At 43.9% G+C, this 24,995-nt stretch overlaps 2 protein-coding genes and 1 long non-coding RNA gene across 4 annotated transcripts in view; 1 reads left to right on the top strand and 2 right to left on the bottom strand.

Annotated features, from left to right (window-relative positions):
• The window catches only part of LOC119437235 (adenosine deaminase-like), a 228,090-nt gene that overhangs the window by 155,960 nt on the left and 47,135 nt on the right, over nt 1-24,995 (bottom strand). The gene's annotated exons all lie outside the window — the stretch shown is intronic.
• Nucleotides 5,180-16,148, top strand: LOC119437233 (uncharacterized). Its single transcript, XR_007464912.1, has 10 exons — nt 5,180-5,806; nt 11,918-12,056; nt 12,297-12,380; nt 12,899-12,979; nt 13,671-13,733; nt 13,794-14,007; nt 14,063-14,133; nt 14,402-14,455; nt 15,362-15,517; nt 15,827-16,148. It is a non-coding gene; the product is annotated as an uncharacterized LOC119437233 (long non-coding RNA).
• The window catches only part of LOC119437231 (adenosine deaminase), a 476,423-nt gene continuing 471,714 nt past the window's right edge, over nt 20,287-24,995 (bottom strand). The window contains exon 9 of the transcript XR_007464910.1: nt 20,287-20,339. The gene's annotated coding sequence lies outside the window, so the exon portion shown is untranslated. The remainder of the gene's footprint in view (nt 20,340-24,995) is intronic.

The following is a 24,995-nucleotide window of genomic DNA, read 5'->3' as shown; positions in this document are numbered from 1 at the left end:
TTAAATAAGCATGAACTTTCCAAGACAAGCACACACACACTTGCTCGACAGAAACTTTTATGAGGTTGTTATAATAGTGTCGCAATCTGAACTATGTCACAGAAACAGCTGTGGAAGGCAAACAGCAATGTGAAAGAAACGGAAGGCATTATTTACACATGCTTCCAGCACTACATAGATGCAAGACAAGCAAGACGACATGAAGACAAGGTGTTCAATGCATTTTAGCTTGGCTAAGTTTTGTTAACCAAATCATTGAGAAGTTTATTATCGCTGGATCGGGAACATTTGCAGATTTGTGCTTTTGCTGACGAAACGCGATTCTGATCAATCATGCGAGGACAAGCATGCGGTTCGCTTTTCTAACCACACAATGTACCCTTAAATGCTTCACCGCTTGGGGCTCTTCGGTTATGAACAATCACACATAGGACTCACTTTATGAGCCGTTGTAAGATCACACCACAAGTGCTGCTGCATCACTTTCGGCATCCACCAATATAATCTCACAAACAAGGGGAAGGCGAGTGCAGCTATAATGAAACATAGAGCACTTTTGGGCTAAAATAAGTATATGAGGTAGTGCGAGGAATCTAGAAAGGAGTAATGGTGCCAGCGCTAACATTCACAAATGCCATTCTGTGCCTAACATCAGACAGCGTGTCGGGGTTGGAAGTTAATCAAAGACTGGTAGGCCGATTGGCCTTGGTGGCCCATGATAAAACCAGAAATGAGGCAGTGAAGGGAGACATAGATTAGGTCTCTTGGATGTCAGAGAAGCGCAAAGCAAAATTACTTTAGACTCACGAACTTGGATGAAAATAAATGGGTGGCTAAAGCGCACAAACATTTGTAACTCAAAAGCGTAGATACAGAATGGAGGAAGAGGTCAAGAAAGTTGGCAACTAGGTACAGGTACAGGATAATCGACAAAAAGCAGTCATCAAAAACCTAGTGAGAGAAACAGTGAGAGTAAATTGAATGCCAAGGACGGAAACAAGATGGACCGTGGAGATTTACAAGAATGGCAAGAAAGAAATTAAACGGAAAATCTGCACGATACCACAAAGGGCGGTGCCTTACAATTTGAAGCATGAGCTGGTTGTCAAAGAACAATAACATACCGGAGAAAATATTCGCTATACGATAAGGAATGTGTGTGCTGCAGCAAAAATCCGGAGACAACTTGGCACATCCTAACGTAATGCGAAGGAATTCAACCAGCAACACCCTTAGGAAACGTTCACCTTCCAGAAGTGCCGAGACTTGGAAGTGCCAGAAGTGCCAGAAGTGGATGGAAGCATTAACCGGTCAGCATCCGAGATAAGCAAGAGACATTTAGAGCAGTGGTGGAAAAAGGAGGGAAGGAATTGATAGAATTTGATCTGTCACACGCATAGGTACTAGATACAAGGTACTACATATAGAGGTTTTAAGGAAGAGATAAGAGATTAAAGGGACAGACAAAATACCCTAGACAACACTCGACGTCCTGAGGACGTCCTCAACAGGTACAAACGTCCTCGTCCGTTGTGCATCGTTCTGAGGACATCCTCGGGACATCATTTGCAGGATTATCCCAGAATTGTCCTCATACGGACGTGTTGAGGATAACAAATCTGTTAATCACTTGGAAGATGTAATTATTTAATTAAATTTTTAAGGGTTGATTTATTACGAAATAGAATTAACGATATCTAGTTGCCATGCACGAAAGATAATTAAGTAATTAAGTTACCATGATCACCTAGCTAATTATGATGTTTTGCCTAAACAGAAAGAACATCGGAATCATTAAGTCATCAATGCAATTTTGGAAAACCAGGTATTTTCTTTAGCCGTCTCTGTTACGCTACTGTTCGGCAAATACAGCAAGCGTTGTCAAGAATAACATTTTGATTGAGATCGGCACCGCAACGTTTTTTTTGTTGCTGGCAACACTGGGAGGGCGACTGTCAAGTCAGAAGTCAAGTCAAGCCCCAACCTCCCATGCTGGCTCTCAATCAATAAGATGGCGCCGAACGAAGCAGTCGCCGATATTGAAGTTAGGAGAAATGAAAATGATATGGAGCCAGGCGTGAATGCCGGTGAGTGCTGTCCAGCCTTCTGAAAACGGTGGTGTTTTGTGTTGTGCTCGTGATGGAGGAAAGCAGTGAACGACAGTTTCGCCGGGAGCGAAAACGACGCGTTGATGCGTGTGTTCATTTCATAAGAGACGATCACAATGACTTCGCGGTGCCAGCATGCAGCACCTCACATACAACGGAGTCCACACAGGCGGTGTGCGTTGTGTCCGGCGCAGATGACAGTGGTCGCGTGGTGAATGAGTGTGAAATGAATTTGGACAATCGGGAGATAGCGCAATCTCCCGAGTTGAGCGGAGAGCTAGCACGCTTTGTTCATGACAATGTGCAAGTTGTGTGTCAGCATGGTGTAGTGGACACTAAACTAGTGAGTGAGTTGCCTAGTCGGCGGTTCCTTACGTGATGGCGACGTGGACGTGTCACATTCGACCTTTTTGTTGCAACATGATCAACGCCATCTCCAAAGCAATGATGTGCAAAGCATGCAGGACATTGCATCTGATAGCGACGACAGCAATGTGTTGAACTTCCTGAAAAAGTTGCAAGCTAGGGCAGTTGAATCGCGATGCCCCCAGGCCACGGTCACGTCACTTTTGGCAGTTCTGCGAAGCCACAGTTGCCTCTTGTCCCTAACTTTGTCTGCTAGGACTCTTTTGCAAACTCCAAATAGGATCCTTAACGTCAAAGAGCTAGCTGGAGGGAAATTTTACTATTTTGGCCTAGAGGCAGGACTACGGCAAACACTTCTAGGCTGTGAGCACTTACCTGCCGAGCTTAGTCTTAGCTTTAATATTGATGGTCTGCCACTAGCGAAGAGCTCGAGAGACCAGTTCTGGATTATCCTTGGCCGCATCGGAAATTTTGAAGACTGCGAAGCATTTGTTGTCAGTGTTTTTTTAGGCAACACCAAACCGCAATATGCAAATGAGTTCTTGCAGTGCTTTGTTGAGAAAAGCAAAGTCAGCAAAGTGTGGTGGAAGGCCTTTCTATTGATGGTGTGTCAGTGCCTGTGAAGCTACATAGCATAATTTGTGATGCACCTGCTAAAGCCTTTGTCCTTTATATCAGGAGCCATGCAGGTTATTTCAGCTGCACAAAATGCACCATGAAGGGAATGTATAGAGCAGGAAGAGTTTGTTTCCCGACTTTCGCTAACACCCTCCGCACTGATAACACTTTTCGTAGCCAGAGTCAGGAGCAACAACACACAGGCCGCAGTATTTTGGAGGAACTCCCAATAGATATGGTAAAAGATGTGCCTTTGGACTACATGCACCTTGTCTGCTTAGGTGTCATGCAAAAACTCGTCGTTCTGTGGGTGCGCGGGCCGAAAGAAGTTAGACTTGGCTCTAAAGTCAGAAGTGAAATCTCCGAGAGGAACATCAAACGTGCAAAGTTGATTCCTTCCGATTTTCATAGGAAGCCGCGAAGTCTTGTAGAGCAAGATCGCTGGAAAGCAACTGAACTTCGCTTCTTACTGTATGGAGAGCCTTTAGTGTTGTCTTCTACAATCCCTTCCCAGATGTATGAGAATTTTCTTACACTGCATGTGGCCATTAGGATACTAGCCTCACCTAAGTCAACTGCAAGTGAGGTTAGTTATGCAGGTGACATTCTAAAATTTTTGTTAGAAACTTCATTGACATATATGGACAAGAGCAAGTGTCGCACAATGTGTATGGCTTGTGCCACATAGCATCTGATGTGTCGCACCTAGGTCCCCTAGATGCTTGGAGTGCATTTCCCTTTGAAAACTATATGTCAACCATCAAGAGAATGATAAGAAAGCCTGAAGTTCCCTTTGAGCAGCTCTGCAATAGATTGTCAGAGCAAAGAAATGTTCCAAAAAGAAATTTGTTGGTACCATCAGAAGCTCTATTCTCTGTAGAGCATAACTGTGGTCCGTTCATTCTGCCGTTTCAAGGCCCGCAGTTTAAAAAGTCCACATTGCCTGGCAATGTTGTACTGGCAGCTGGTAAGAACAGCTGCTGCACATTAAATGATGGATCAATTATTATTGTTGAGAACTTTCTGCATGACAACTCAGGCATACCCTTTGTGATAGGAAGAGAGTTCCTCCAAAGGAGAGAGTTGTATGTGAGGCCTTGTGAATCAAGAATACTTGGGATTTGCATTTTTTCTCAGCTTTCTGGCTTGCAGTCCTGGCCAGTTGAGAGAATACTGCAGAAAATCTGAGAGTGCTGTTCAGAAGAGAAAATATTGTATTTCCACTTTTGCATGCTGTTTCGCGATAGCTGTCATGTTGCTGTACGGTTCTTGCAATCTTATTTTTCATGATTAGTGGAACCACTTTTGGAAATAAACTGCTTTCTTTTTTTTTCTTTTTGTGCAAGGTGGCCTCTACATTGTTGCAAAATTTCCGGAAGATGATGCTGTGGCCATTATAAACAAAAACTGGATTGATGGCAACAGCTGTATGTGGCTTCCACAAACAAAGTACATAAAAAGCTTGTTGAAAGCTGGGGCCATGCCTGGAAATGAGTGGCTGAGACTTCCTTGTGAAGTGGTTGATGTATTTGGTAATATTTATTATTTTGTCTGTTTTATATAACCAAGGATACTACCCCTACGGGGACACCGCCACCACAGGCATGCAATGGCAAAGCTTCTACTGTTTGAAAAAGCATTGTGAGACAGAGTAAAATGCCTCCATTACCCGAGGACAATGTTAAGATCATCATCAGGATCCGTGGAGGACTTACTATTGCCAAATTGGGCACCACACTAGTGGCTGACGCAATAACAACGGCCGCTTGCATTGAGGCGTCCAGGCGAGGGAATTATATAATGTGCCCTAACTTGCAACAGAACGTTGCTGTGGTCAGCACGCCACTCGAAGAGAATGCAACCAAGTATGCCACCATCAGACATATTATCATCAATGACCATACCCATGAGGTTGCCGCATACAGGGCGGCACCGTACGAGACCTGTAAAGGCGTTATTAGAAACATCCCGCTCAGCGAGAACGAAGACGCACTCAACCGCAACATCGTTAATGCGCCTAATCCTCTGGCCCTGGCAGCCAAACTAATGAAAGAGACCAATACGGTCGTCATTGCTTTCGACGGCTATAAAGTTTCAAACTACATAGGATACGGCAACGCCCTCATACGCTGCGCGCTATACAGCAAGCAGATAGACAACTGCTATGCCTGCGCACAACTGTGACATCGAGCGAATGTCTGCCCATCACCAGATGCGCCCATCTGCAGGGGCTGTGGAACACTAAATCCCACGGAAGCACATAACTGCACCCCACAATGCTCCCTATGCGGAGAGGAACATATCACGGCTGGCAAGGAATGCAGGCAACGCTTCCAACTTCCCTACGTCGTTAGAAAACGTAGAATCGAGAAGAGAGCAATGCTGACTTCGAATCAAGGGATTCAACAGAGCACATTCAGCTGAACGAGCAATATTTCCCTGAGCTCACCCAATCTCAACCAAGCTGCGGCAGCGTAGCCCGTAGAAGATCGGGATCAAGAAACAAATCCAAGGACCTTAGAGGAACATCACGCAGCCAATCCAGGGGACTCCGGAGCTGATCCCGAGGACCCAACAAGGACAAGTACGAGACCAGGACCCGGTTCAACGTCCGCGGGCAGACCGACGGAGCACACGGCCACGTGGCGGCCAGCCAGGACGGCGGAGCCGGAGCCACCTGGGCCCAGCGACTTCAATCACAACGACCGACAGAGGTAGGTTCAGTCGCACCGCCAGAGCGTAACAATTCCGACACAATCTAAAGACTAGAGCACGACAACCTAGAACTCAGAAAATTGGTGGTTAGCCTCATAGGCGAAATTAAGCAACTTCGTGCTTCCCTTGCCGCACCAGCCAAAGAAAACAACTCAGAAATTGAAAAAATGGACATACCGGTAGTCGAACAAGCGTCACACCCGGCTAAAAGGAAAGCGAGCTCGGCTACACAGCCCACCAAGGCAGCCAAAGCGAGAGAAGATAATAGATACCTTAGACAAATTAGTTCAAAGCTTCACCGCACTCATGGCAGGGCAGAATAAATTAATACATCAAATGGAACACATCCGCGGCACGGTCGCTGACCTAGACCAAAGGGTGCGTTCCATGGAAACGAACGCCCAACCAATAGAAATCTCGGATTGTCAGAATATGGTGGTACCAAACAGATCGCCCACAGCCCCTCTACGTCAGGTTCAACCTTTGGCATCTGACGACACAAACATTCAACAACATGGCCAATCACTCTGAAGCTTTTAGAATCTGGCAATGGAACTCTAGGGGATATGCTCGCAAAAAGGCCCCCTTAAAGCAATATATTCGCGCCACAGCTGATGCACCACATATGATTCTCCTACAGGAAATCAATAGGGCTAACCCTACACTCACAGGATATAGCGCCACAGCAGAAACCTGTGGTCGTAACGGGATAGCTACGCTAATCAGTAGCAAACCAACCCACATTCAACACGACCTCAACGTACCCACTAGTAATCTGGAACATATCATGACCGAAATAATTCCTAGGAACTGCAAGGCTAAAAGCCTATTCGTTCTTAACATTTACAGCAGCCCCAAAGACCACGCGCAGAGATTCAAACTAATCCTGAAAAAAGCATGTAGCAAAGCAGGTGATAACCCGCTTGTAGTTGCCGGAGACTTTAATGCTCCCCGCGGCATCTAGGGGCTACAAGTATGACACAACTAAGGGCAAGCATCTGTGGCAAAACGCAACCGAACTAGATCTCACACCCGTCACAGACCCGGCATTCCCAACCAGAACAGGTACTTCTACATGCAGACACACAACGCCCGACCTGTTCTTTGTCAGGAACGCCACGGAATTCCGCTGGCGTAATCTCCTCGAGGATCTAGGCAGTGACCACTGCATAAACGAATTAACGTTTCCAATTGCCACACGAATCCCTAAAGTTCACACTTTCGTAGATTAGGCAAAATTTTGAGAAATCAGAGAAAATTGGCTCAAGGACCAATCAACACCCACACTAGAACAATGGGTGAAACAGATCAAGGATGATATCAAAGCTGCCACCTCGGAAATAGAGACAGACCTGCCAATAGATTGCGTAGACAGCCACCTAGCCCACATGCTAGAGGCCAAACAGTCCCTCACATCCAGGTGGAAGTGACAGCGTCTTAACCGCAGGTTGAGAAAAAAGATTCCGGAGCTTAACAAGCAAATTGAGTAATATTGCTCTAAGCTTTCGAGGAAGCAGTGGGACGATGTCTGCAACGCCACCGTCGGTCAGATGCGGAACAATGGCGCCTGGAACTTGCTTAAACACCTTCTAGACAGCACTAGCACCAAATCTAGCCAGCATCGCGTCATAGATAAGGCAATTCACGTGGCGCTGCAGAACTCCACTCCCACAGACCTCATTGACAAGCTGACCAACAAATATCTATCGCTGGCTGGCGCTAACAGCAACGGCTCATACCCGACCTATATGGGCAGCGATAACCTGGAACTGGATCGAGAGTTTGAGGTGGAGAAAATTCGTACTGCCCTTCACAACCTCAATAGTAAATCAGCCCCTGGCCCCGATGGCATTAGCAATAAAACACTTAAGAATCTAGACACAGAATCAATCGAATATCTCACTAAAGAAATCAACTCAATTTGGAAGCAGGGAAACATCCCCCCCCCCGAGTGGAAAACATCCCTCATCATCCTAATACCCAAGCCCGGCAAAACCCCCAGCACAGATAATCTAAGACCGATCTCACTCCCCTCGTGCGTTGGTAAGTCCGCGGAGCATGCCGTTCTGAACCGCCTTACCAAACATCTAGAAAACAGTGGGATGTCTCCACACGCTATGATTGGCTTTCGGGCAGGGTTATCCACGCAGGATGCTATGAAGCTCATCAGGCATCAAATCATCGACAGGAACTCCAGAGACCTGAAAGCTATCCTAGGACTCGACCTCGAGCGAGCATTCGACAACCTGTCACACGAATACATTCTCAATACCATCTCCACCGTCAGCCTGGGCCCCAGATTACACACATATGTCAGCTCATTCGTAGCCGACAGGACAGCAACGCTTGAGGTTAGCGGACTAACGTCGCAGCTGCTAAAGCTAGGCAACAAGGGGACATCACAGGGGCCCGTTATCTGTCCTACCCTCTTCAACCTAGCCCTAATAGGCTTCGGCAGGAAGCTCAGCGCCATCGAAGGCATCAAGTACACAATATATGCTGACGATGTCACTATATGGTGTAATGGTGGCAGCGACGGTCACACTGAATCGACATTACAAACTACTCTTTATACGATCGAGGATTACCTAGAGTCCACGGGACTTAAATGCTCCCCAACGAAGTCAGAGCTTCTCTTTTATACAACAATTAGACCTGGACCCAAACCAAAAGGCTGGGTCTACGCCAAAGACCGGGACATCAAAATTCACACTAAAAGCGGAGGAGTGATTCCCATAGTAGAGTCAAACTTCTAGGTATGACAATTGAGGCCAATGGCGCCAATACCAAGGCGATGAAGAAGCTTATCACCAAGAGAGACAACACCATGAGGCTAATCAAAAGAGTCGCCAATAGACAACAAGGTCTCAAAGAGGACAATTTACTCCGGCTCGTACATGCATTCGCCTTGTGCCACTTCACATATATGGCGGCGATGCACAAATGGAAACCCTGTGAAAAAGCAAAGCTAGATATCCAAATTAGAAAGAACACTAAGCAGGCACTGGGTGTGCCGAGTTGCACGAGCACGGAACGTCTTATGCAGCTTGGCACACATAACACGCTCGAGGAGATCGCAGAGCACAGGAAAGAGCTCAGTTGGCTAGACTAGCGGGTACCAGGTCGGGTCGTGCCCTGCTCCAGGAGTTTGGCTTCGACGAACCTAAAATGAACTGACTAAACAAAGGCATCCCGTTAGACACGCGTAAACACTTCGAAGTCAAACCGCTACGTCGCAATGTGAATCCGGAACACAACACAGAAAGGCGACTATACCGGGGCGCTATTCTTCTCCGCAAAATTCATAAAGAAAACCAGAGCACTTGTTTTGTTGATGCAGCAAGACAAACAGACAAAAAAGCTTTCACGGTAGCTCTGGTGGACAACACGGGCAAGACCGTCAACTCAGCCACGGTTATCACAAACAGCCCAGAGATTGCCGAACAGGCAGCAATCGCCCTGGCGTTAACGGATACCCGGACGCCATACATATACAGTCATTCTAGTTGTGCAGTCAGAGCTTTTTAGAAAGGTGTAATCTCGCAGCAAGCCCTACATATCATACAAAAGAGCAAAATCCACTTACATTCAATCTGCTGGTTCCCTGCACACATGGGAAACATCGAGAAGGCCCCCATGAATCTCAACGACATGGTACATAAGAGCGCGCGAGAACTAACCCTCCGCAGCACCGCCCTCACGGGTCCGGACCATTTCCAAGAGAACAGGGATGCCCCACTCACATATAATGAGCTCACTAAATACTTCTACCTCAGCCGAAGGGAATTTGCCACACCACATCCCACTCAAGAGACCACAAGCACTCACTTTGAGACTACTTCAAACCAATACATACCCCACACCCAAACGCCTACACTACTACATGGCGGAACGATTCCCCTATACACAGTGCGCGAACTGTAATGAACCACTTGGCCTCAAACATATGCTCTGGCCATGCGACCGAACTACGAATGCCAATTACACTCAGGACCTGGCCAGGTTCGAGGCTGCCATTCGCAGTCCGGATCTGGTTGAACAACTTTGGGCAGTCCAGCAAGCCCAAGACGCGGCCGCGAAGCTCCGTCTTCCGGTCCCGACGTAGGATTAGCCTTTCTATGGGTCACCCCATAGCCTTGCAGGACCAAATAAAGTTTTCCATCCATCCATCCATCCATCTATTTCATATATGCAGGCTGCAGCCATGTTTAAAATTTTTATGCACCATTCAAAGATGTGGACTTGTTTTATTGTGCAACTTAATAATTATATACTGTGTAGTGAAGACGAATGCCCGGCGCTGCAGCCACATCGCCAGTCATCCGGGAAGCGCGAGCTCGAGATTGCCTGAGCCGCTCTGGTTGAGACACGCTGCCAACGCTGCCCGCTGCTCTCCTGTCCTGTGTTCGCATTAGATTCTGGTGGAGGTGCTGGGTATGTGAGCATATGAAAGGCATCGTCGGAAATGCCCTTCATGATGTGACGTACCTTGTCCCCCTCCGCCATCGTCGGATTGACACGCCGGCAGAGGTCGACGATGTCCTCTATGTAGCTGGTGAATGTTTCACCAGTTTCCTGGGATCGGCTGCGCAGGCGTTGTTCAGCGCGAAGCTTGCGCACGCCAGGGCGGCCGAAAACGTCTGCAATGCTGGTTTTGAAGCGAGCCCATGTGCGGAGATCGGCTTCGTGGTTTCGAAACCACAGCTTGGCGACGCCCGACAGATAGAACATCGCGTTGTTGAGCTTCTGGGTGTCGTCCCATTTGTTAGTGTTGCTGGCCCGTTCATACGATTGCAGCCAATCTTCAACGTCTTTCTCATCGGTGCCGCTGAAGATGGCAGGTTCCCGCTGACGCTGGGCACCGGCACATACGATGGCTGGAGTAACCGGGGGGGATGTCGGGCTGGGGTCGTCAGGCATGACGAAACGGCAGAGTTCGGGTGCGTAATTCCAGGTTGGGGAAAACCGCAGCACCTCCACCAGAATCTAATGCGAACACAGGACAAGAGAGCAGCGGGCAGCGTTGGCAGCGTGTCTCAACCAGAGCGGCTCAGGTAATCTCGAGCTCGCGCTTCCCGGATGACTGGCGATGTGGCTGCAGCGCCGGGCATTCGTCTTCACTACAACTGTAAATTACCTAATCTAAGACTTCACTTATTTGAAAGTAATTGGTTCTGCATGTAGCTTACACTATGTTGCATTCTATTCTTAAGCCCCACCTGTCCGTGATAGAGCCTGTAGCTTACTCCAAGGCTTCAGATCAAGCGAGTTAAAGGTGAAGAATGTTGAGCTTACAAATTTAATGTCAGGCACTATGTCTTCTGGGAGAACATGTTTTTTAAGCCTCTTATGCGTACTTGTTCAGATAGTTTTATTGAAGTTTTAATGTGAACTATATTTAACCATAGCAGACTAAACGTGTCTGTTGTTAAATGTTCTTGTCAAAGGAAAAGGAGCATCTAATATATGTTCACACAGACAATGTTGCTTCCAGCACCGTCAGCACCAACAGCTAAGTAGACCATAGTTGACCATTGCAATAATAGTTAAGCATGCTAGTTCAATACAGCACCACAAAATGTTGCCTCCAACACAAGCACTGCCATCAATGTCTCCTGTATCCCATTATTAGCATTGCGTATAAGTTGCGTAAAGTGCCCTTATAATTCAAAGTAGATTGACAATGCAAAACCACAATGAACTCCTTAGTTAGATGAGGCTTAAACTGCAGTCATATGTTCTCTTAAATGTTGTTTATATTTTAATTTTGCATGCATTCAGATCAAGTTTGCAGATGAATACTGATCATTTAGTTATGACACACTTGTCTTTCATTTTTGCCTTATTTCTTACTCTTATGGAAAACCAATTAAGCCTGAGGGAGAGTATAGGAAATTACACTTAATTGAAGTGTAGAACTAACACAGTAAGGGGACTAGTAAATGAACAAAAAGATAACTGCCACTTGCGTCAGTTAACCTTTATGATTACATAAGAAGTTGTTCTAGTGATGTCCTGTATTTTCAAAGCCAGTGTAGTATAAGATTGTCCGTACAAAATACTTGTGTCAGTGTGAGTTCATTTCAGGCACTTACGATGATGCTCTACAGGGCCTCAGAAAAGCTGAAGAGAACTCGGACATTGCAAGTGCAAGTAACCGTGGCAGAGGAAAAAGGAAAAAGAAAAGAAGACATTACAGTGATGACGATGAGATGCCACTCCTTCAGCCACCACAGCCTATGCAGAAAAGTATGCATTTTTTCAACTATCTGTAAAGAGGTTTTGTTGATGTCAGGGCCACCAAATTGGAGGGATACTAGATTTTTTAAAACAATGTATTTACTAGTATGCTATGTATTATAAGAGCTACCAGTGGTGCTCAATATAGCCAGGGGTGGCACACCAGGCATGTGCCCCATCCCCCTTCCCTGTCTCTGATCAAGTGTTACATCTATAGTGCTCAGGGAATTTTGTCATGTTCTCTTGCAGGAGCAACACATGGTGCTGCACAAAGATCTGCAAGGATGGAGCCTTCAAGGGTTTTGAGTGTGTCACAGCACTCGGCATATGATGGTATGGTTTCTTGCATGCATTAAAGGCGCAGGAATGAAGCTGCCAACTTTATAATGTAGTTTAAACATCTCTTTGTACAACCCAAACAAGCTGCTCATTGCATTTTTACAATTTTTGGTTACCGCAACTATATCTGGTAAATTTTGCATCACTTGTTTTGCTATGCGGATGCAATATGTAATGCGCAAGGCCATTGAACCACATTTCGATTTTACTTGACAGAAAGAATTGTGGCATGTCATTTGTTGCATGTTCATATTTGTTTATTGTGTAATGTTTGCATTCACAACTGTCATGACAGAGAGCTTGTATTACAGTTTGTAGCAAATTTTAACATCGCTGGCTGCAGGGAAGTCAAGCCCAGTAATATTTATGTAGCTGTCTCAGCACCCAGCGGGTCTAAATATTGAACCTAGAACATTCGTATCACAACATGTCTTTATGCTATTAACAAGTACCGCTGTTGTTACTGCAATGAGCAGAATTCTTTTAAAGTTATGCCTTATGTTCTTGTGCAGAAAGAACGCACGGTACTGCAAGGCGTTCCTCAAAGGAGCCACTGCACTTGTGGAACGTTCCACAGTGCTCTACATATGATGGTAAGGCCTCTAGCTTGTGTTAAAGTGCTTGAACCAATTTGTTTCTAAAACAATTTAACATTGTATATTTCTGCATAATGATTTTTTAATCATTGTCCATCATTCACTAATACATTATGTGTTACCAATTTAACGAACAAAATCAAACATTCCCACCAAGCAATACGAATCGTGTCATGCAGCTGCCACCTGAGCGAATATTTAAAGGTTTGTTGGACATGTGTGACTTAATTTACTCACAAACCCCACAAGCGTGGTTACGTAAGGGGCCAGCTGCACAAAAAAATATTAGGTTGGCTGCATGGATTCAGTGTAGTCTGAGTGGTCATCCTAAAGTTGTTACTTATGCTACCATGCATATGCTCAGTGTCTTTTTACATATTTCGACACTTTGAGTAAATGAATACTACAACCTACATACTCACTACATGTTCTCACATTTAATGGCAGCTTTTCTTCACTACAAGCAGTTGAGCATAGCGTACTGAGCTTTTTAAGTTTGATCTTGATCTTATCCCAAAAGGCCTACAAGCAAAATTGCTCATTTTGAATCCAAGGCTAAGTTCATCTTATAATGCAGAAAGCAGCAGCTCAGCACTATGTTGTACACTTCTACAACACGCACATTTTGTCAATGTTCTCATTGTATTTAAAACTGCAGTTTATCGCTTCTATTTTGGTGACATTGGAGACGAAGTTCAGAGCGACTTGCCAGGTTTCCGGCCTTCTGTAAGTCGGACGACACCAAGCTCAGGTAAGGTGTGCATGGCTGGGGAAATCAGCTCCAATACTATATTTGTATTGTTCTTTAAAGGGTATTACGAATGTAGGAACCAGCCACAAGAGCAGGAACATTTAGGGTGGTTCAGTGCATAATGTTCTAGTATCATGGCATGCCCATTTATTCCCATTGCTGTATCAACACTTGTTTTTACAAATAGGGTTGGAGAGACGCCAACGAAACAGCACCCATGCCTGCTCGCCTCTTATGGCTGCCTCTCTGCCAAGAAAGGAGTTCGCACAATCAGGTAAGACTAAGCATATTGATTGCCCTGCTGTTACTTATCTTACCATAACATGCAGGTCGTTGAGCGCTCACAGAAGAATCATATGGGCGAGCAGAGCTTCATTTCCCACTGCTCATGTATTGTCTAGTAAGTGCATGTTACTTTTAGTTGACATTACATGATAATTTGAGTGCTACGTTTGGCCACGCTCTTTCATACAAAAGGGCATGGCTACTTGTGTAGCTTTCTGGTACTGTAGAGAGTAGATTCCGTTGCAAATTAAATAGTCAATACTGCTAAGTGAGCTCGCAAAATGTGTTTATATTCATAATGTAACCTTGTTCCGCAATTCATGGACATCTCATAGGAGAAGGATCTCGTGCACAAAATTCACTCCCGATTAAATAACTTGCAGCACCTACCTCAAGGCCCACAAGCAGACCAGTTTCAACCATGCGTGGGCCACCTGGTAAGCATAAAAACTACATTCTACTAGACTGGTGTTCAAATTTGAGAGATATGTTCTGCTGCTACCTATTCTGCCTTTGCATAATTCATACCTGTATTCCTTTGGGCTGTTTGAACATAATGGTTAGCATCTAAGAGCACAGTTGAGTGCGACACCCTCGGCAAAGCTTGAGATTTTTGTGCACATGAATTTTTGCTGTTGATGTGAAATAGACAAGAAACTGTGAGTATATAATGAGTGCATCATCTGAGTTACCATTGTCAGCTTGCCTTGTCTACTACAGGTGGATGGCCTCTTCCACACATCTCCAATTGACTGTATGCTCCATCTGCCAAACCTAACCTATGCCTGTGGATTTATTAATGCCATCACTCTGTCTGCATAATCCTCTGCTGCACTCAACCGCCTACTATTGCTTTTATAGATTACCATTTATCTGATCTACCTATTACATACATGGGACAACCTGCCAAGTTTCCCTTACCCTCAATCTCACTTCGAATATCAGTTGCGTACCTTCTTACCTTACCGAATAGTTACATATGTAATTCTTTGTTGCATTGCTCATTGCATGGTTGTTGGCTTCTTCTCAAGTTACTTAGTTGCCAAAGTTCTAACTCCATAGGCTAATGCTAGCAGAATACATTACATATATGTTTATTTTCGAAGATGATAGTAAGCTGCAGATTTTTTATGATTACATATTTATGAAATAATGTCGCAAGGGATGTGATACAAAAACCATTTGAGAATGTCGAGGCATTTGAAGAACTTGATGCCGAGGTTTCTGCGAATGAACCAATGATGACCCACCTGGTCTGATATTTCTTTTTTTTTTCTTTTCTGTACCTGCTGTATCAAATGTACTTGTGTATATGAACTGACATTAATGTGCATGTTTTACAGATGCAGCAATTTTGTGGTCTAGGCGGCAGCAGCACTGGACCTGCAACACGGCGCATTTTAGGAATCTTACTAAGCCAAGTGGCCGTGCAGTATAGTTGGCTTGGCATGAAGGGGAAAAAAGTTTTTCTGCATTGCAAGAGGCTGACACAATCACAAGTAAGGCATTGGCTACTTGAATGTTTATATTGTAGAGAAAAAGAAACTTGGTAGAACCATTTCCTTTATCACTTCAAAAGTCAAACTCGTACTGGTTTACAAACTTCATAAATTTGTCAAGCTTAGGAGCCTTAAATCAGGTCAGCCAACTATTGCACTTGAGCAAGTTAAAATAGCTAATGTGCAACTTCCTGTTTTGTACACCATAAGAGTATCTTCATCAAATGATTATGGATACTGGGTTTAATGTTTTGCTTTGGGCTTGTATACACACAATGTTGCATAAGTAATGTCCAATGCATCTTTCAGGGGCTGAAATACAAAACTTTTCTACATCAAAACGATGTGATGTAGAGAACATAATAAGGGGGTGGCTGCGCCACTCTGGAGAAAAACTGCGCAAACAGCAGGCCAGGGCTGGCACACCTGAAGGTGAGTTTTGTATTTAGATTATCATGAAAAATACTTGAAAAAATATTGTCTAGCGTGAGTACTTAACATTTGAAGGTTAATTACTGTTGTCGTGCTTATGGGCTTGACCTCCATATGACAATTCAGATGCTGTATCCAACATAGCCACAAGGGCCTCGTGTTTAAGAAGTTGCACCTTGCTGTTTTCAGAACTGTCATTATTAAGTGCTCATAATCACAATATATGACTTTCTTCTAGGCTCACTTGATGTGCACTCGGATGTTTAGGATTAGGTGCCTCAAAGTTCGAGTACAGAGCCCAATTCCAAGAGGAACCACACTTTGTTGAAGAAATATTGTTGGCCTTTGTGAGGGCCACCACAGTTAGTCATAATAAAGTCTAGTCATTGGGAAACTGTTGTTTGTAGTATTTGCTTTAGCAGGTACAATGACCATTACCCTTATGCATTACCTGCTACTGACACTTATTATAACAAAGTAGATCCATTTTGTTGATACAGAAAAACCGTCATTTTCTTGCAGGCTAAATTTCATCCATGATTCAAAAGGCAGAATCCACATTATTTAGGCACCATGCTCATGGCATCTTTCAACCTTTAGTCGTGCGATAGATGAAAATGGCCAATTCAGTTTATAACCATACGTGAGGCAATTCAGCAGCACAAGCCTTATTGTGCATGGGTTGAAAACTAGCTGAACATGGCAAGAGCTTGTGCGGCTTTTGTCACATAATGCCCTGTTGGCATTTCCTGTTTAATATATAAATTGGCCTTATATTAATCAGCAAGCTGAGGCTACCTAATCCATTATGAATGATTTAGGGTTATACTTAAGACTTCAGCAAAGCATTTGATAGAGTGAACCATAAATTGCTGCTAATAAAGCTGGAAAAATACGGCTTCCGAGGAATAACACTTGGACTTATCCAATCTTATTTAGAAAGTCGACATCAGTTTGTTGAAATTACCGAGAACAGATCACAGATAAAACCTTTGACAGCGGGTGTGCCCCCAGATAGCATCCTTTGCCCGATACTTTTCCTGTATTACATTAATGATATTGTTCAAGTAAGTGATATGTGTAAATTTGTCGCGTATGCAGATGACTGCTGTTTTCTTTACAGGTAAAGATTTAAGATAGATTTAGGATTTAATCTTTAAGATTTAAAGATAGCAAGCTCCGTTTGTTATGGACTTGGAGCATGGTCTAAGGCAAACGGCCTCATCCTCAATGAAACCAAAACAAAATGCGTTATTTTTCATGCTCCGGGAAGTTCTACTGCATTGCCAGATAATAGTGTCTTGGGTCCGTATAAAATTAAAATTACGTCATCCATAAAAACCCTAGGCGTAATATTCACAGCGCAGATGTCCTGGAATGAACACGTTAGTCATGTTTGCTCAAAGGTACGAAAAGTTGTTGGTGTGTTAAATCGGAATCGAAGTACATTACCTTTCAAAGTTAAGTGTCTCATTTATCATGCTCTGTTCCATTCAACCTCAGTTACTGTTCACTTATACGGGGTAACACTACCGCGCAAAATATTCAAATGCTGGAAATACTTCAAAAGAAAGTGATTCGGGCCATAGCAAACGTCTCTATTCTTGAACACACGCAAGAGAATTTCCAACAAAACAGAATAATCAGAGCTCGTGACATATATAAGTTCAAAACATTACTAAGCTATAGAAATGCCATGTTGGGAAAACTCGATTAATTCCTAACCCTGGAAACTTTACAAGAAAGTAGAAGTACATATTCATATCGTCACCAGGCACCATGGCAGATCCCTTTCTCGTGTACTAATTATGGGTGTCAACGCCTTAAACATACACTACCTTCCCTGATTAACTATTTCAACCAACAAAATGTTGATGTGTTATCTCTAAACAAAATTTAAATATTGGATTTGATCTTGTAGATGTGTATTGTTAAATGTTCTAACAGTTCCGCAGAACTTAGGATGCACTCTCGTTGTGTTTATATGTTCCGACTTTTAACTATGAACCCCAGCATCCCGGTTTCTGCTGCAGCGATTGTGCCCGGGCTGCGCGGCAGGGTACAACAGTTGTGAACTGGATGCTGCAAAGGGCGTCTTCGTGCTTCTGAACTTCGAGGATGTGATGACGCATTAGGCTACGTTGCCGAGATGTCTGTCGCGAAAGCAGCAGCCTATGCAGATTTTCTTTTTCTATTTTTTTAACATAAATGCGCAGATGTATTTGCAAGTATGCAAAATAATTTCTAAAAAAAGAACGTTTCCTGATGGTAACTTGTGTTTATTGTATACTTTTGTGAAATTTGTTATACATATATGTATATATATATATATATATATATATATATATATATTCCTTTTGCATTCTTATGCTATCTGTGATTGAGTTTGTGTCAAATCATAATATGCAAGATAACAGATTGTAATTGTATACTGAGAGTTATAATACAGTTGTGTAAAATAACTAGTTTCTATACAATAACATGAAAGTATCTGCATGTACTTGTGCTTAGAATACTCGTATATCAACACTTTATGCGTGATTGTATTGATACACCAGCCGCTACCGTGCCTGTCTGGGAGACCGGAGCTTTGTCATTTCTTCGGCTTTTTTTCCGGCTCTCCCTTTTCACCTTGTGTATCCCGTGGCGAAATAAACATGATGACGATGATGATGACTTCTTGAAGCAGCAATATGTGGCTTTAAGCATGCCCTAGTGTTACCTAATGAGGCTCTTGAATGCAAAAATTCAGCATTCAAGCATGCCTAGAGTGCACCCCAATAAGTCCTCAAAATGTCCTAGAAATATCCTTAAAAATTTAATTAAATTATGGGGTTTTACGTGCCAAAACCAGTTCTGATTATGAGGCACGCCGTAGTGGGGGACTCCGGAAACTGGACCACCTGGGTTTCTTTAACGTTCACCTAAATCAAAGTACTTACACAGGTGTTTTCGCATTTCGCCCGCATCGAAATGCGGCCGCCGTGGCCGGGATTCGATCCCGCGAACTCCACAATTACAAATATATTCATTGAAACAGTGAAGTCGGATGCTCTACAAAAACAATTCAAGTGCTTCTTTCCTTCCACAGTGCAGTCTTCGCTAAGCCTGAATGTGCTAAATCAAAAGTGGCCGGGATTCGATCCCATGACCTCGTGCTCAGCAGCCCAACACCATAGTAGAAATATCCTTGTGGACTATTTGAGGATGTTCTCAGGATGTCCTGAGGCCGGACACGACCTTTCTAGAACCTTGTGAGGACCAGTAGATGAAGTCCTCAGGGCGTCGCATTGTCCTCGCGGGGACGTACTGGGGATGTACTCAGGACGTCATTACATTGTCTGGGACTAGACTGATAAATATCTATAGATTACGTGATTAGCCAAAGCAGGCTAGGTGACCATGGTACCGCACCCATTTTGAAGGGGACGCTAATAAGTTGTCATCATTATCATCAGTGTTTTGCTTTGCCACCTGACCCTCATGTCTTTTTTGAAGGTGGCGCCACCACAACCTAGAAAGGGCAGCGATTTCAGGACAACTCGAGGTCCGGAAAGGCCAAAGCGGGACAAAATACCGTCCCACATGTCAGGTGTGGGAGCATGACTACAGCAGTAAAAGGGCACGCTTAAACCGGGAAATCTGGGCACCTTAGTTATGTTGCTAAAAAAAGTTGTTGGTCACTAAATAGAAAACTTTGACGCTAGACGAACAAGAAAGTCGCTAAATCTAGCAACAAAATCACTAAAATGTCAATACTGCACACAACTCACTCAAGACTCGAACCTCTAGCGTCTGCTCAGGATCACTCAGCCTCACACACACAAGGACTCACTGTGGCCGAGTTGGAGTCACATTTGGAAATGGCTCTCGGTCTGAGCAAGCCGAGTAAGTCTGAAACATCAGTTCGCCGACATAGGGCTATTTACGTGTGCAGCCCCCATTAACAACAACGTTTTAGAATTATTGGATTGCCAATTTGAGTAATGCCAACTTACTTTTTTGACTAAGGAAAAAGCAGTAGCAAACCAAACATGAAACAATGATGGCAGTGCTATGGTTTGCATACTTCAAAATGTTAAACTCTTCCTTCTGACCATTCAGTCTAGGCACCCACTCAAATGAGCATTTCAGTGGGTGCATACATGCGTGTCCATGTGAATGTGAATTGTAGCCACCTTAACAGAGATGCAAGAGATAGTAATCCTCCTTTGTAATGAAGAGCAGACAATTTTCGTATGAATGGTACTTCAATAAATGCACTGAAAGGTCTTTAGCCACACATCTGCTAGAAAAAAGAGCTATGGAACAATATCTGCTCCTTCTTCAATATATCTTCCATCATTTCATTTTTGAGAGGCGAGCTATATGCTCCTTTTTAAAGTAAAACCTCCACAAAAAAGTTGTTTCGCAAACTGAACTTTGTGTTATAGTTCATTGCGACTAGTAGTGCATGTTCTTTCTGCTGACCTTATTAGAAATTTTGATCATATCATCTACGTCCCACACTTTGTAAGCCACGGCTACTATACTGTGGATACTTGTGCAGTCCTTGACATTGTGATTATATGCACTACAGGCAAACAACTTGAACGGAATTATTTTATTTATGCAAATGTCTTAGATGAGAGTCCGTATTCCTTGAAGAGATGCTGCAGCAAATCTTCCTTTTCCAAGTGTGGCAGGAAACACGATTGGGCAGCATTTATGTTCTGAAAAGATCAAGACAAAAAAACAATATATTTGTGGCACTTGACATACATCAAAATTATCATATTCCTATCAAAAAATGGCACAGGGAACTCACTGCTCTAATAAGGTGGGCTTCAGTCAGTCCGAGTTTTTTCAGGAATGCATACTCAAGATCCAGTGTACTTCCCGTGATAGTGCTGTAATCCTTGTTGATGGAGAAGTTTACATTATCCTCGGCAAAGCTGAAAACAAGAACCGTGAATTAGGAACCTAGAAATGTCAGCAATATAAACCAACAAGCAGGACATGGCATGCTAAAACCTCAACAAGAAGTTAAATAAATGTCTCACAGGCAAAACATACTGACTCAACACTTGCTAAGGCAAATGTAGGTACTGGTAAGACCAAGAATACTAATAAAACGTTTTGATGATAACTTTCTGAATAATTCAAATTAAGCACTTTGTCAACAAATAAAGCAAGTCACCAGATACTCATGCATGAGACTACCAGGCCAGTTGGAATAGATATAGAAAGAACAAAAGCGAGGTGTAAGTTAGGCCAAGTTCTTGACTTGAGGCTAGAAACCGACAGCACAAAGAAACACCCAGACTCAAGAAGAAAGGTGGGAGCACAGAAACAAGTTTTGAGCCTGTCTCTTTTTGTGTTTTGCGCAATACAAACAGAGGCTGTATTAGGTCCTCCTCCCATTTCTGTGCTGCTTTCTGCACAGTTGATCAAATGACCAGCACATAAATAATCACTGCATGCTCCATGACTATACTCACAAAGCAGTTTGCACACAGTCACAGTTTGCAGATAAAGGCACTGGCCAATCGTGATAGTGAAAGTATTAGTGAAAGTGGCCTGCCAAAGATGAACAGTACGTACAAGTTAATAGCTTTGCAAAATGAGTGTAGGCATTTTTCATCGACAATCATCAGTGTTCATAACACCCCGTGGCAGAAAATTGAAATCTTATATCACTTTCTTATTATAAAACAGGCGCCTATAAAACCACTCTTTTTTTCCAAGAGAACTGCTAACAGAAAGCCTATACCATAAGACGCCATTCCAATATAAGAACGATTACATATATAAAGGTAAGTTGGATATGCAACGGAAAGAAATGTCAATGCAGTGCATGGATACGATGGAATGATTGCAAGCAGGCAGTCCTTTGTGACTGATGTCTGAGGAACCTTAATGTACTGCAGGCAACATGGCGCTTGGTCCATGGACGAAATCAGTGATAAGGTCTATTATGCGAGTCTACTAATGTCACTGCGATGGCTTTGTAGTTACCTTTTTGCACTGCTTGGCCAACACAACAACAGAGGAAGACAGAGGCCACGATCATGAGAAGGGTTAATCACAGACCGTGATGCAGGACTTCCAGTGGCAGCTTTCAGTTACTGGCATGATATTCCTGCGGTGTTGCGCTTCGTGCACTAGCAGTCTGTTCTTAATTACATGGAAAGATATTGGATTACAAAAAGTAATAAAGAAAAAAGCAAGCTTTATTTCCCTCAAGCTCCACGGAGCAGCACCATTTCGTATCCTGATGTATCGGGGGCTTTTCTAGCTGGGTTTGCATGTATTTTCAAGCAGCAGCAAAATGGCTGGCTCGACCTTTTTCTGTATTCATACCCATCGACTGCACATAGAGTGTCTAGTATTTTCATGTGACTGCACAAAGAACAGACTATGGCTTATCGCCAACAAAGCAGCAAAGTGATTCAGGTAGTAAGTACAACTATGATTTACTCTACTTTTGTGAGAGTGCACAAGATTAGCTTATTCGGCCAGTTGGTACAGCGAACAGGAAGGAACCGGGGAAAAACCATGAGGAAGAAACAGACAAAGCAACAGAAAGGGTGCTGAACTAATAAAATCACTTGTTAGTCGAGCACCTTTTTTGGTCTCTTGTCTGTGTGCCCTTATGTTTTTTTCCTGGTCTTCTTCCTGTTTGCAAGCATTCCACTATATTTCTTACCCGCAGCTATACGAAAGTGATGCTGTGAACATTCTGGGAGAAATTATTACATTTTATTCACACTTAACTATGAAGTGCTTCTTGCTGCAATGAAGCCATGCTCTGTTACATTAGGTGGAGATGTAGAAAATCATCCCAGAATGTGACACCTCCATTCACGATATCTAGACAAATTTGCATTGCTTCGAACATTCTATTATGAAAGTTAGTTACCAACCATTGCAAATCTATTGATGTTTGCTAATACAGCGATGAAACAGTGTTGCAAAGTGAAAGTTAGCGAGGACAGAAAACCGCGTTCGCCGTGACGTCAAACTGACGTCATCTCACGTGCCATAGCTAAGGGATAGCATCTTTAAAAAAGGCTGTCACTGAATAAACGCACGCAGTATTCTCATTCTTTTGTGAGAGTTCTTATGTTCCTGGCCGGCTGGCCGAACGCCGTACCGGCCCGGTAGCAAGCTACAACAGTGGCGACGAGCAACGAATCTCCTGCCATGGCGTATCAAGTTACACAGTTCGACGACGCCAAGGACAAGTGGTTGTCGTACTACATCAGAGTCGAGTCGTACTTCGAGGGTAATGACATCGTCGACGACGCTAAACAGTGAGCGCTTCTCATCTCGGCATTGGGCTCGAAGCCTACCGACGAACTGATTGGGCGTTCTGCAACGCGGAAGGTGAGCGAGTTATTCTACGCAGAAACGGTTAATATTCTCGAAGCGTTTTATGCACCCCCGCCAAATGAGATATCCGCAAGCTTCAAGTTCTTTACCCGCATTCAAACGGAAGAGGAATCGGCTCAGCAGTTTATCGTGGAGCTCCGACGCCTGGCAGATAAATGCAACTTCGGGACCATGTTGAACAGCCTGCTGCGAGACAGGATTTTGGGCGGAATTCGCAGCAGTGACGTGCAGAAGGCACTGCTTTCTCACCCGAAACTGACCTTGCAGGAGGCAGAAAACATCGTGCTTGCAGCAGAGGCTGCAAGACAGGGTGTTCACCTTATGAAGCAGACGGAACCGAAGGAAGAGCCCAAGCATCACAGACTAGCAGGTGATAGACGCCAGCGACAGGCAGGAAAAACCAGCAGTCAGGCGAGTGGATCGTCTAAAGGCTGTCGCCGGTGTGGAAGCCGCGAGCACGATGAGGCGACTTGTGCCTTTAAACACGCCAAATGTTTCAACTGTAGGAAAAGGGGGCACCTAGCTAACGTGTGTCGATCTAAAGGAAAGCGACCGCAGCAGAGCTTGGCGCTGAGCAGTGTATCAGTGGAAAATGCCGATGCCGAGCTCTCCGTACAGTTGTATACACTAAAGCCAGAAACAACCGCAGACCACGGAATTGTCAGCCCAAAAAAGGGATGTCACTGAATAAACGTGCGCAGTGTTTTCGTTCTTGTGTGAGCATTCTTATGCTCCTGGCCGGCTGGCCGAACGCCGCACCGGCCCCGTAGCAAGCTACAACAAACAGCCATTCGGCATTTTGTAACAAGTCCCGGCACAGGCAAAAAAGTTGATTTGGCACGGTGACAAGAACTTTTGAACATACAATCCACAAAAATTGAAATGCAAACAGCAACAAATGCCTTTCATGCTTAGTTCCATGGAAGTGTGAAGTGAAATCGCTCTGTAGCCGGTTTTTAAGCATTGAGTAGTTCCAAGGGTACGTTCTACAGTTTGAATTTAAGTCATTGTTGCAAATGCAGATGCACTTGGAAACAAAAACAAAACAATTGGAGTAGTTCCAGAATAGTTTGCTTCAAATTTGAGAACTGTACATCTGTATACCATATATGGTCCCAACTTTCACTGATGTAGTAAAAAATATAGTGGATCCAGCTTTATGCAAATGAATGAGAAGCATTCTGGGTAAAAATTACCAAACCAGTTTCCTTATGTTGAATAGAATTGCTTGCTTTTTGGGTATATCATGGTAAAAAGCCACTTCTACCATTTCATCATTTAACAGGCATTGTATGTTTGGCGTGCTTCAAGCGAGAAAGAAAAAAAGAAAGCGGAGCTAGGGCCTGTCAACAAGATCACACTCTAGGATATGTGCAACTTAACCATAGTTACAGTGAAGATGTCGACAGGTTTCTATCCCTTTATTGTGCACAATATCTCCAGCATAACTGTGCCATGTAACATGTGAAAGTGGTAATACGACCGAATCTGTTCTTCCAATTTGCAGCATTGCAAGGAAACTTACAACTAATCAACAAATTATGTATCAGCAGTTGAGTATATAACAAGATATTGCCATGTTGTAGTGGCGGTGGAGAACACAGAAGCAATAACTGTGAATGACGAAACAGTCAGCGATCGTCGAAAATCTGAACTGCAGGTCAAGTGGGTA

The sequence above is a fragment of the Dermacentor silvarum genome, chromosome 1 (genome assembly GCF_013339745.2).
Source record: "Dermacentor silvarum isolate Dsil-2018 chromosome 1, BIME_Dsil_1.4, whole genome shotgun sequence".
NCBI lineage: Eukaryota > Metazoa > Arthropoda > Arachnida > Ixodida > Ixodidae > Dermacentor > Dermacentor silvarum.
The sequence above is the reverse complement of the archived record's forward strand: the minus strand, read 5'-3'. Positions and strand labels throughout refer to the sequence as shown.